Below are 12,766 nucleotides of genomic sequence, written 5' to 3'. Positions count from 1 at the left end.
TATTCAGGACTGGTTTCCTTTAGGATGGACTGGTTGGATGTCCTTGCAGTCCAAGGGACTCTCAACAGTCTTCTCCAACACTACAGTTCGAAAGCATCAATTCTTCAGTGTTCAGCATTCTTTATGGTCCAACTCTCACATCCATACATGACTACTGGAAAAACCATACCTTTGACTAGATGGACCTTTGTTGGCAAAGTAATGTTTCTGCTTTTAATATGCTGTCTAGGTTGGTCATCGGAGAAGGCAATGGCAAGCCACTCCTACAAGGATCAAGCGTCTTTTAATTTCATGGCTGCAGTCACAATCTGCAGTGATTTTGGAGCCCAAGAAAATAAAGTCTCTCACTGTTTCCATTATTTCCCCATCTATTTGCCATGAAGTGATGAGACCGGATGCCACGACCTTAGTTCTTTGAATGTTGAGCTTTAAACCAGCTTTTTCACTCTCCTCTTTCACTTTCATCAAGAGGCTCTTTGGATCCTCCTCACTTTCTGCCATAAGGGTGGTGTCATCTCCGTATCTGAGGTTATTGATATTTCTCCCTGCAAAAACTCGATTCTAGCTTGTGCTTCATCCAGCCTGGCATTTCATATGATGTACTCTGCATTAAGTTAAATAAGCAAGGTGACAACACACAGCCTTGACATACTCCTTTCCCGATTTGGAACCAGTCCGTTGTTCCATGTTCGGTTGTAACTGTTGTTTCTTGACCTGCATATAGATTTCTCAGGAGGCAGGTCAGGTGGTCTGGTATTCCCATCTCTTTCAGAATTTTCCACAGTTTGTTGTGATCCACACAGTCAAAGGCTTTAGTGTAGTCAATGAAGCAGAAGTAGATGTTTTTATAGAATTCTCTTGCTTTTTCAATGATCCAGAGGATGTTGGCAATTTGATCTCTGGTTCCTCTGCCTTTTCTAAATCCAGCTTGAACATCTGGAAGTTCTCAGTTCACATACTGTTCAAGCCTGGCTTGGAGAATTTTGAGCATTACTTTGCTAGCATGTGAGATGAGTGTAATTGTGCAGTAGTTTGAACATTCTTTGGCATTGTCTTTCTTTGGGATTGGAATGAAAACTGACCTTTTCCAGTCCTGTGACCACTGCTGAGTTTTCCAAATTTGTTGGCATATTGAGTGCAATGCTTTAACAGCATCATCTTTTAGGGTTCGAAATAGCTCAGCTGGAATTCCATCACCTCTACTAGCTTTGTTCTTAGTGATGCTTCCTAAGGCCCACATGACTTCACATTCCAGGATGTCTGGCTCTAGGTGAGTGATCACACCATTGTGGTTATCTGGGTCTTGAAGATCTTTTTTGTATAGTTCTTCTGTGTATTCTTGCCACCTCTTAATATCTTCTGCTTCTGTTAGGTTCATACCGTTTCTATCCTTATTGTGCCCATCTTTGCATGAAATGTTGCCTTGGTATCTCTAATTTTCTTGAAGAGATCTCTAGTCTTTCCCATTCTATTGTTTTCCTCCATTTGTTTGCATTGATCACTTCAGAAGCCTTCTCTATTCTTGCTATTCTTTGGAACTCTGCATTCAAATGGATATATCTTTACTTTTCTCTTTTGCCTTTTGCTTCTCTTCTTTTGTCAGGTATTCGTAAGACCTCCTCAGACAACCATTTTGCCTTTTTGCACTTCTTCTTCTTAGGAATGATTTTAATCACCACCTCCTGTACAATGTTACAGACCTCCATCTGTAGTTCTTCAGGCAGTCACTCTATCAGATCTAATCCCTTGAATCTATTTGTCACTTCCACTGTATAATCGCAAGGGATTTAATTTAGATCATACATGAATGGTCTAGTGGTTTTCTCTACTTTCTTCAATTTAAGTCTGAGTTTTGCAATAAGGAGTTCATGATCTGAGCCATGGTCAGCTCCTTGTCTTTTTTTTGCTGACTGTATAGAGCTTCTCCATCTTCAGCTGCAAAGAATATAATCAGTTTGATTTCAATATTGACCATCTGGTGATATCCATGTTTAGAGTTGTGTTATTGGAAGAGGGTGTTTGCTATGACCAGTGCATTCTCTTGGCAAAACTCTGGTAGACTTTGCCCTGCTTCATTTTGTACTCCAAGGACAAACTTGCCTGTTACTCCAGGTATCTCTTGACTTCCTACTTTTGCATTTCAGTCCCCTGTGGTAATAAGGACATCTTTTTTTGGTCTTAGTTCTAGAAGGTCTTGTAAGTCTTCATAGACCCATTCAACTTCAGTTTCTTCAGCATTATTGGTTGGTGCATAGGCTTGGATTACTGTGATATTGAATAGTTTGCCTTGGAAACAAACAGAGATCATTCTGTCATTTTTGAGATTGCACCCAAGTACTGCATTTCAGACTCTCGTTGATTATGAGGGCTACTCCATTTCTTCTAAGGGATTCTTGCCCACAGTAGTAGATACAATGGTAATCTGAGTTAAATTCGCCCATTTAGTTCACTGACTCCTAAATTGTCGATGTTTTCTCTTGCCATCTCCTGTTTAACCACTTCCAATTTACCTTGATTCATGGACCTAACATTCCAGGTTCCTATGCAATAATTGTTCTTTACAGCATCAGGCATTTTTGATCATGGTTGAAGCAAATTCTAAAGTATACACATACACAAGACATAACATTTGAGATGACTGCAAATGAACACTGATTGAATATTTGATAGAATTAAGGAATTATTGTTTATATTCCTAGCTATTTTGCTTTTTACTTTAAAAACACATAGCATTGTTCACAGCCTGAATGGGAGGGGGTTTGGGGGAGAATAGATACATGTATATGTATGGCTGAGTCCCCTCCCTATTCACCTGAAACTGTCACAACATTATTAACCAACTATGTTGTTGCTGTTGCTTAGTAACTTAATTGTGTCCAACTCTTTTGTGACCTCATGGATTGTAGCCCTCCAGGTTCCTTCATATCTGAAATTTTCCAGGCTAAGATACTGGAGAGCATTCCCTTTTCCTTCTCCAGGGAATCTTCTTCACCCAGGGATTGAACCTGTACCTTCTGCATTGTAGGCAGATTCTTTACCACTGAGCCACCAGAGAAGCCCTAATTGACTATTAGTTCAGTTCAGTCGCTCAGTCATGTCTGACTCTTTGTGACCCCATGGACTGCAGTACGCCAGGCTTCCCTGTCTATCACCAACTCCTGGAGCTTGCTCAAATTCATGTCCATCAAGTCGGTGATGCCATCCAACCATGTCCAATACAAAATAAGAAGTTTAAGAAAAAAAAAACATAGTATAGTTTAAAAATATTTTAAAACAAATCCTCAAAATTTAGTAACGTATACTAAATAGTTATAAATGTTTTGGATTTTCTTTAAAATAATATGTGAAAAGAGCAAGTACCTGGAAGAACAGATGACATAAGCATGGCTGTGCCTGCGTGCTGCCGCTTCAGTCAGACTGTTTGTGACGCTATGGACCCTAGCCTGCCAGACTCCTCTGTCCACGATTCTCCAGGCAAGAATACTGGAATGAATTACATGTCCTCCTCCAGGGAACTGAACCTGCATCTCTTGCAAAAATTATTTCACTTGCACATAATACAGGGTTCATTTTCTACTTGGTAAGGACCTTTTTCTAAGTAAAATAAAACCATTAGCATACCTAACAAAATTAAAAATAATTTAAGGGAGCAAGATATAAAAAGTACAAATCACAAAGAGTAAGTTTTTTATTTTCTTAATATTTAAGATTTTAAAAATTCTGCTTAACAAAGATCATCACAAAAAAGGGAAAAAATAGACTGAAAAAAAGATAAACACATAATAGACAAAGATTAAAGAACCACAACAAATCAATAAGAAAAAGGCAAACAATCCAATAGGAAAATGGTCAAGGAATAACATAACTTACAGAGGAGGAAATTTAACGTACCATCAGACATACAAGAAATTGTTCACTTCCCCGCTAATCAAGAACAAGCAAATTAAAACTAAATGAGATACCATTTTATATCTTCCATATAGACAAAATTTAATTTGATAACACCATATGTTGAGAAAGATATAGACAAATGAGAATTCTCAGATACTGCTAGTGGGAGTGTAAATCAGTTGTTGAAGAGAAATTTGGATATATCTACCAAAGCTGACCAACCTCAGATACGCAGATATACCACTTTAATGGCAGAAAGCAAAGAGAAACTAAAGAGCCTCTTGATGAAGGTGAAAGAGGGGAGTGAAAAAGCTAGCTTAAAACTCAGCATTCAGAAAACTAAGATCATGTCATCTGGTCCCATCAATGCATGGCAAATAGTTTGGGAAAAAGTAGAAATTTCATTTTCTTGGGCTCCAAAATCACTGCAGGTGGTGACTGCAGCCACAAAATTAAAAGACACTTGCTCCTTGGAAAAAAAGCTATGACAACTCTAGACAGAGTTCAGGAGTTGGTGGTGGACAGGGAAGCCTGGCATGTTGCAGTCCACGGCGTTGCAAAGAGTTGGATACAACTGAGTGACTGAACTCAACTGAACAGAGACAACATATTAAAAAGCAGAGACAGCACTTTGCTGACAAAAGTCCTTTTAGTCAAAGCTATGGTTTTTCCAGTAGTTATGTATGGACATGAGAGTTGGACCATAAAAAAGGCTGAGTGCCGAAGAACTGATGCTTTTGAACTGTGGTGCTGGAGAAGACTCTTAAGAGTACCTTGAACAGCAAGGAGGTCAAACCAGTCAATCCTAAAGGAAATCAACCCTGAATATTCATTGGAAGGACTGATGCTGAAGCTGAAGCTCCAATACTTTGGCCACCTGAAACGAAGAAGTGACTCACCGGAAAAGACCCTGGTGCTGGGAAAGATTGAGGGCAGGAAGAGAAGTGAGTGACAGAGGATGAGATGGTTGGATGGCATCACTGACTCAACTGACATGAGTTTGAGCAAGCTCCAGGAGATGGTGAAGGACAGGGAAGCCTGGTGTGCTGCAGACCGTAGGACTGCAGAGTCAGACGTGACTTAGTGACTGAACAACAACAACCAAAGCTGAAAATTAGTACATATTCCATGGCCTAGTAATTCCCCCTCTAGGTGTATATGTGTTTGTCTCTCAGTCATGTCCAACTCTTTGTGACCCCCATGGACTGTAACCCGGGAGCCTCCTCTTTCCATGGGATTTGCCAGGCAAGAATACTGGAGTGGGTTGCTATTTCCTTCTCCAGGGGATTCTCCCAACCCATGGATCAAACCCCAGTCTCCCACATTGCAGGCAGATTCTTTACCATATGAGCCACCAGGAAAGCCCATAAAAACCTTGTATATTTGCATAAAGAAAGATGTATAAGAGTGGTTTTCAACACTTTTTACAATAGAAAAAAAAATAGGAACAACCTCAAAGTCCAAAATAGGAGGATGGATAAATAAATTGTTCTTTCTTCATATAATGACTTCCTTGGTGGCTCAAATGGTAAAGAATCCTCCGGCAATGCAGGAGACCTGGGTTCAATCCCTGGATTGGAAAGATCCCCTGGCAAAGGATTTGGCAACCAACTCCAGTATTCTTGCCTGGAAGACCCCCATGGACAGAGGAGCCTGGCAGGCTACAGTCCATGGGGTGGCAAAGAGTTGCACATGACTGAGTGACTAAGCACAGCACATATCAGTTCAGTTCAGTTAAGTTGCTCAGTCATGTCTGACTCTTTGCGACCCCATGAATTGCAGCACGCCAGGCCTCCCTGTCCATCACCAACTACCAGAATTCACTCAAACTCACGTCCATCGAGTCGGTGAAGCCATCTAGCCATTTCATCCTCTGTCATCCCCTTCTCCTCCTGCCCCCAATCCCTCCCAGCATCAGAGTCTTTTCCAATGAGTCAACTCTTCACAGGAGGTGGCCAAAGTATTGGAGTTTCAGCTTTAGCATCATTGCTTCCAAAGAACACCCAGGACTGATCTCCTTTAGAATGGACTAGTTGGATCTCCTTGCAGTCCAAGGGACTCTCAAGAGTCTTCTCCAACACCACAGTTCAAAAGCATCAATTCTTTGGCGTTCAGCTTTCTTCACAGTCCAACTCTCACATCCATACATGACCACTGGAAAAACCAAAAGCCTTGACTAGACAGACCTTTTTTGGCAAAGTAATGTCTCTGCTTTTCAATATGCTATCTAGGTTGGTCATAACTTTCCTTCCAAGGAGTAAGCATCTTTTAATTTCATGGCTGCAATCACCATCTGCAGTGATTTTGGAGCCCCCAAAAATAAAGTCTGACACTGTTTCCACGTCTATTTCTCATGAAGTGATGGGACCAGATGCCATGATCTTCGTTATCTGAATGTTGAGCTTTAAGCCAACTTTTTCACTCTCCTCTTTCAGTTCCATCAAGAGGCTTTTTAGTTCCTCTTCATTTTCTGCCATGAGGGTGGTATCATCTGCATATCTGAGGTTATTGATATTTCTCCCGGCAGTCTTGATTCCAGCTTGTGCTTCTTCCAGCCCCGCATTTCTCATGATGTACTCTGCATATAAGTTCAATAAGCAGGTTGACAATATACAGCCTTGACGTACTCCTTTTCCTATTTGGAACTAGTATGTTGTTCCATGTCCAGTTCCAACTGTTGCTTCCTGACCTGCATACAGGTTTCTCAAGAGGCAGGTCCGGTGATCTGCTATTCACATCTCTTTCAGAATTTTCCACAGTTTATTGTGATCCACACAGTCAAAGGCTTTGGCATAGTCAATAAAGCAGAAGTAGATGTTTTTCTGGAATTCTCTTCCTTTTCCCATGATCCAGCAGATGTTGGCAATTTGATCTCTGGTTCCTCTGCCTTTTCTCAAACCAGCTTGAACTTCTGGAAGTTCACGGTTCACATATTGCTGAAGCCTGGCTTGGAGAATTTTGAGCATTACTTTACTAGCGTGTGAGATGAGTGTAATTGTGCAGTAGTTTGAGCATTCTTTGGCATTGCCTTTCTTTGGGATTGGAATGAAAACTGACCTTTTCCAGTCCTGTGGCCACTGCTGAGTTTTCCAAATTTGTTGGCATATTGAGTGCAGTACTTTCACAGCATCATCTTTCAGGATTTGAAAGAGCTCAACTGGAATTCCATCAGCTCCACTAGCTTTGTTCGTACTGATGCTTTCTAAGGCCCACTTGACTTCACATTCCAGGATATCTGGCTCTAGGTGAGTGATCACACCATCGTGATTATCTGGGTCGTGAAGATCTTTTTTGTACAGTTCTTCTGTGTATTCTTGCCAGCTCTTCTTAATATCTTCTGTTTCTGTTAGATCCATATTATTTCTGTCCTTTATCGAGCCCAGCTTTGCATGAAATATACCCTTGGTATCTCTAATTTTCTTGAAGAGATCTCTAGTCTTTCCCATTCTGTTCTTTTCCTCTATTTCTTTGCATTGATGGCTGAGGAAGGCTTTCTTATCTCTCCTTGCTATTTTTTGGAACTCTGCATCCAGATGCTTATATCTTTCCTTTTCTCCTTTGGCTTTCTCTTCTCTTCTCTTCTCTTCACAGCTATTTGTAAGGCCCCCTCCTCCAACAGCCATTTTGCTTTTTTGCATTTCTTTTCCATGGGGATGGTCTTGATCCCTGTCTCCTGTACAATGTCACGAACCTCCGTCCGTAGTTCATCAGGCACTCTATCTATCAGATCTAGTCCCTTAAATCTATTTCTCACTTCCACTGTATAATCATAAGGGATTTTATTTAGGTCATACCTGAATGGTCTAGTGGTTTTCCCTACTTTCTTCAATTTAAGTCTGAATTTGGCAATAAGGGATTCATGATCTGAGCCACAGTCAGCTCCCGGTCTTGTTTTTGCTGACTGTATAGAGCTTCTCCATCTTTGGCTGCAAAGAACATATAATGGAACACAAAATTGCATTTACAATATGAATCAATTCAGAAAACATGCTGCATTAAAACACAAAATACAAGAGAAAATATAAAGTATCACATTATTTATATAAAGTTTGTGAAATGTATGCATTTTTTGTGAATACATATACATGTGAAATAATAGTATATAGATATGCGTAGAAATGGTGAATGCCAACTTCAGGATACCATTTACCTCTGTAGGAAAAGAAGTGAATAAAAGGGGCTTCAAATGCATATGTCGTATTTTATTTTGTTTAAAGAACTAAGATTAAAACCTAAAAAATCTAAAAGATTAAGATGTAACCAGGCACACAAATGTTTATTATAGTTTTCTGTATACTTTCTCCCTGCTTGAAATGTTGCTAAAAAGAAAAAACAATAAATTTTGGAGATGGGAAAGTAGACCCAGTAAGGATCGTGGCTCTGAAGTCAAAGAGGCTAGTAGCTAGAAAAGGAAGAAGGGCCAAACTCCTAATGGAGCCACAAGTTTTGAAATGCTGGCAGGTTAAAGGCCAAGCCATGCCTTTTCATTTTTTATTATCCCCCTCCAGCTTGACAAATAATACTTGGCAAATAAGTAAGCATTCTATGACTTTTGCTGAATGGATGAATGGAGTTGACAGCCCAGAACTGCTTCCAAAGTAAGAGTTGGCATCCATAAGATATATAGTTGAACATTCCTTTTTAACAAGGTGGCTCAGAATTTCCTGAATAGATTACTCTGGGGACAATTGCTTCCCTCTCTAAAAAGCCATATCCTCTGACTAAATGGGGATTTCTGCCATGGTAGCTAGCACTGATTACAATTCAGCATCCTTTCTTGATTAAAACCCTAACATAATTAGATATCTAGATTTTTTTTTAAACAGTTTTATTGAAGTTTAATTTACAGCCTTAGAATTCAACTATTATAAAGGTATAATTCTATGACTTTTAATAAATTGAGTTGTACAACTATCATCACACTCCAGTTTTAGAATATTTCTATTATACCAAAAAATAACCTCATAGTGATCTACAGTTAATCTCTCCTCCCACCCCTAGCCTCAGGCTACCACTGATTTTCCATCTGTTTCTATAAATTTGCCACTTCTGGACATTTCATTTAAATGGAATCCTATCATACCTAGTGTTTGTATCTAGCTTAGCATAATGTTTTTGAGGTTCATCTATGTTGAAGCATGTTTCAGAATTATGTTTCTTTTTTACCAAATATTATTTGATTGTATGGATATTTGCTTATCCATTTATCATGTGATGAACATTTAGGTGGTTACCAGCTTTTGGCTAGTATGAAAAATGCTCCTGTGAAAATTTGTATACATGGTTTTTTCATGTGAGTACGAGTTTTCATTTCTCTCTTTTTTTAAACACTGACTCTGTTTTCTTTTCTTTTCTTTTTTTCTTTTTTTTTTGTGGCCATGCCATGCAGCTTGTGAGATCTTAGTTCCCCTACTAGGGTTTGAACCTAGGGCCATGGCAGTGAAAGTGCCAAGTCCTAACCACTGGACCACCAGAAAGTTCCCTGTTTTCATTTCTTTGGGTAGATTCTTAGGAGTGGAATGCCTGAGTTGTATGGCAAATTTATCTTTTTAAGAAACTGTTCAACTGTTTTCCAAAGTAGCTGTTACCATTTTACTTTCCTTACAGCAATGTACAAAGGTTCTAGTTTTTCCACTTCCTTACTAACATTTGATATTCTCTGTCTTCATAATTATAACCATTCTAGTGGGTGTGAAGTAGTATCTCATTGTGGTTTTAATTTGCATTTCCCTGATGACTCATGGTGTTGAATGTATTTTCATGTGCCTGTTAGCATTTAACATGCCTTTTTTGGAGATTTTTTATTCAAGTCTTTTGCTCATTTTTAAAATTGAGTGTATTTTTATATTGAGAAGTAAGAACTCTTTATATATTCTAGGTACAAGTAATTTATCAAATATATGATTTGCAAATATTTTCTCCCATTCCATAGCTTGTTGTTTTTCATTTTCTTAGTGATATTTTTAACTATCAACAGAGTATGTTTCTCTATTATTTAGGTTTTCTTTTTTATTAACATTTTGTAATAATTGTTATTAATTTTTATTTAATCTCATTATAGTCAGAAAGGGCTTCCCTTGGTGGCTCAGCTGGTGAAGAATCACCCTGCAATGCAGGAGACCTGGGTTCAATCCCTGGGTTGGGAAGATCCCCTGGAGATGGGAACAGCTACCCACTCTAGTATTCTGGCCTGGAGAATTCCATGGACTATATAGTTCAGTTCAGTTCAGTTGCTCAGTCGTGTTCGACTCTTTGTGACCCCATGGACTGCAGCACACCGGGCTCCCTGTCCACCACCAACTCCCAGAGTTTACTCAAACCCATGTCCATTGAGTCAGTGATGCCATCCAACCACCTCATCCTCTGTTGTCTCCTTCTCCTCCTGCCTTCAATCTTTTCCAGCATCGGGATCTTTTCCAATGAGTCAGCTCTTCACATCAGGTGGCCAAAGTATTGGAGTTTCAGCTTCAGCATCAGTCCTTCCAAAGAATATTCAGGACTGATTTCCTTTAGGATGGATTGGTTGGATCTCCTTGCAGTCCAAGGGACTCTCAAGAGTCTTCTCCAACACCACAGTTCAAAAGGATCAATTCTTCGGCACTCACCTTTCTTTATAGTCCAACTCTCACATCTATACATGGTTATTGGAAAAATCATAGCCTTGACTAGATGGACCTTTGTTGGCAAAGTAATGTTTCTGCTTTTTAATATGCTGTCTAGGTTGGTCATAACTTTTCTTCCAAGAAGCAAGCATCTTTTAATTTCATGGCTGCAGTCACCATCTGCAGTGATTTTGGAGCCTAAAAAAATAAAGTTTGCCACTGTTAACACTGTTTCCCCATCTATTTGCCATGAAGTGATGAGACCGGATGCCATGATCTTAGTTCTTTGAATGTTGAGCTTTAAGCCAGCTTTTTCACTTTCCTCTTTCACTTTCATCAAGAGGCTCTTTAGTTCTTCACTTTCTGCAATAAGGGTGGTGTCATCTGTTTATCTGAGGTTATTGATATTTCTCCTGGCAATCTTGATTCCAGCTTGTGTTTCATCCAGCCCAGCATTTCTCATGATGTACTCTGCATATAAGTTAAATAAGCAGGGTGACAATATACAGCCTTGACATTCTCCTTTTCCTATTTGGAACAGTCTGTTGTTCCATGTCCAGTTCTAATTGTTGCTTCCTCACCTCCATACAGATTTCTCAAGAGGTAGGTCAGGTGGTCTGGTATTCCCATCTCTTTCAGAATTTTTCACAGTTTGTTGTGATCCACACAGTCAAAGGCTTTGGCATTGTCAATAAAACAGAAATAGATGTTTTTCTGGAACTCTCTTGCTTTTTTGATCATCCAATGGACGTTTGCAATTTGATCTCTGGTTCTGCCTTTTCTAAAACCAGCTTGAACACCTGGAAGTTCATGGTTCACGTACTGTTGAAGCCTTAGATAATTTTGAGCATTACTTTACTAGCATGTGAGTTAAGTGCTATTGTGGGTAGTTTGAACATTCTTTGGCATTGCCTTTCTTTGGGATTGGAATGAAAACTGACCTTTTCCAGTTCTGTCACCACTGCTGAGTTTTCCAAATTTGTTGGCATATTGAGTGCCGTACTTTCACAGCATCAACTTTTAGGATTTGAAATAGCTCAACTGGAATTCCATCAGCTCCACTAGCTTTGTTCGTAGTGATGCTTCCTAAGGCCCACGTGACTTCACATTCCAGGCTGTCTAGCTCTAGGTGAGTGATCACATCAATGTGGTTATCTGGGTCATGAAGATCTTTTGTATAGTTCTTCTGTGTATTTCTGCTACCTCTTCTTAATTTCTGCTTCTGTTAGGTCCATACCATTTCTATCCTTTATTGAGCCCATCTCTGCATGAAATGTTCCCTTGGTATCTCTAATTTTCTTGAAGAGATCTCTAGTCTTTCTCGTTCTATTGTTTTCCTCTGTTTCTTTTCACTGATCACTGAGGAAGGCTTTCTTATCTCTCCTTGCTATTCTTTGGAACTCTGCATTCAAATGGATATAGCTTTCCTTTTCTCCTTTGCTCTGTATAGTTCGTGGACTATATAGTCTCCTTTGGACTTCTTTGGACTGTATAGTCCATAGGTTGCAAAGAGTTGGACACAACTGATTGCTTCTCACTCATGCACTCACTCATAGTCAGAAAACATCTTCTGTATGATTTCAGTCCTTTGGAAATCATGGTACTTGATGGTCTTCGTTAAGTTATGTATTCTTGCCAGTTTTCTATTTGTTCTACTGGTTACTTAGAGGAGAATGCTGAAGGCTTCAACTCTACCTGTGGATTTGCCCAAATCTTCTTTCAATTCCATCAATTATAACTTCTTTTATTTTGAAACTATTTTTAAGTACATACCACCTTTAGGATTGATTTGTCTTCTTAGTGTATTGACTCTTTTATTATTATATAAAAAAACCCTTATTCCTAGTCAAGTTTCCTTGCTTTGAAATCTATTTTGTTGGCTATTGATAAAGCTTCTCCAGCTTTCTTTTGACTATATTGGCATCATAAATCTTATTTCCATCTTTTACTTTTTACCTACCCACATCATTTTACTTAAAGTAAGTTTCTTACAGACAGTATATAGTTACATTTTGTTATTTTATTCAATCTGACAATTCTGTCTTTTAATGACTGCTTAGACTATTTACATATAGTATCATTATTGATATATTCAATTTTAGGTCTGCAGTTTTACTACTAATTTTCTTTTTGTGCCCACTTTTGTCCTGTTTTATCTCTCCTACCTTTTCTTTTTTTATTTTATTTTTTTAGGATTCCACTTTAATTAAATTCATTGGATGTTTGGTTACTTTTCTTTATAGTCTTTTTAGTAGTTATTCTAGGGATTAACA

The 12,766-nt window shown here is 38.9% G+C and overlaps 1 non-coding gene across 1 annotated transcript; it reads right to left on the bottom strand.

The window, feature by feature from the left end:
• Nucleotides 1-9,295: 9,295 nt before the first annotated feature.
• Nucleotides 9,296-9,366, bottom strand: TRNAE-UUC (transfer RNA glutamic acid (anticodon UUC)). Its single transcript has one exon. It is a non-coding gene; the product is annotated as a tRNA-Glu (tRNA).
• Between the last annotated feature and the right edge of the window lie 3,400 nt (nt 9,367-12,766).

This window comes from Bos mutus, chromosome 1, assembly GCF_027580195.1.
Source record: "Bos mutus isolate GX-2022 chromosome 1, NWIPB_WYAK_1.1, whole genome shotgun sequence".
NCBI classification, from domain to species: domain Eukaryota; kingdom Metazoa; phylum Chordata; class Mammalia; order Artiodactyla; family Bovidae; genus Bos; species Bos mutus.
The sequence above is the reverse complement of the archived record's forward strand: the minus strand, read 5'-3'. Positions and strand labels throughout refer to the sequence as shown.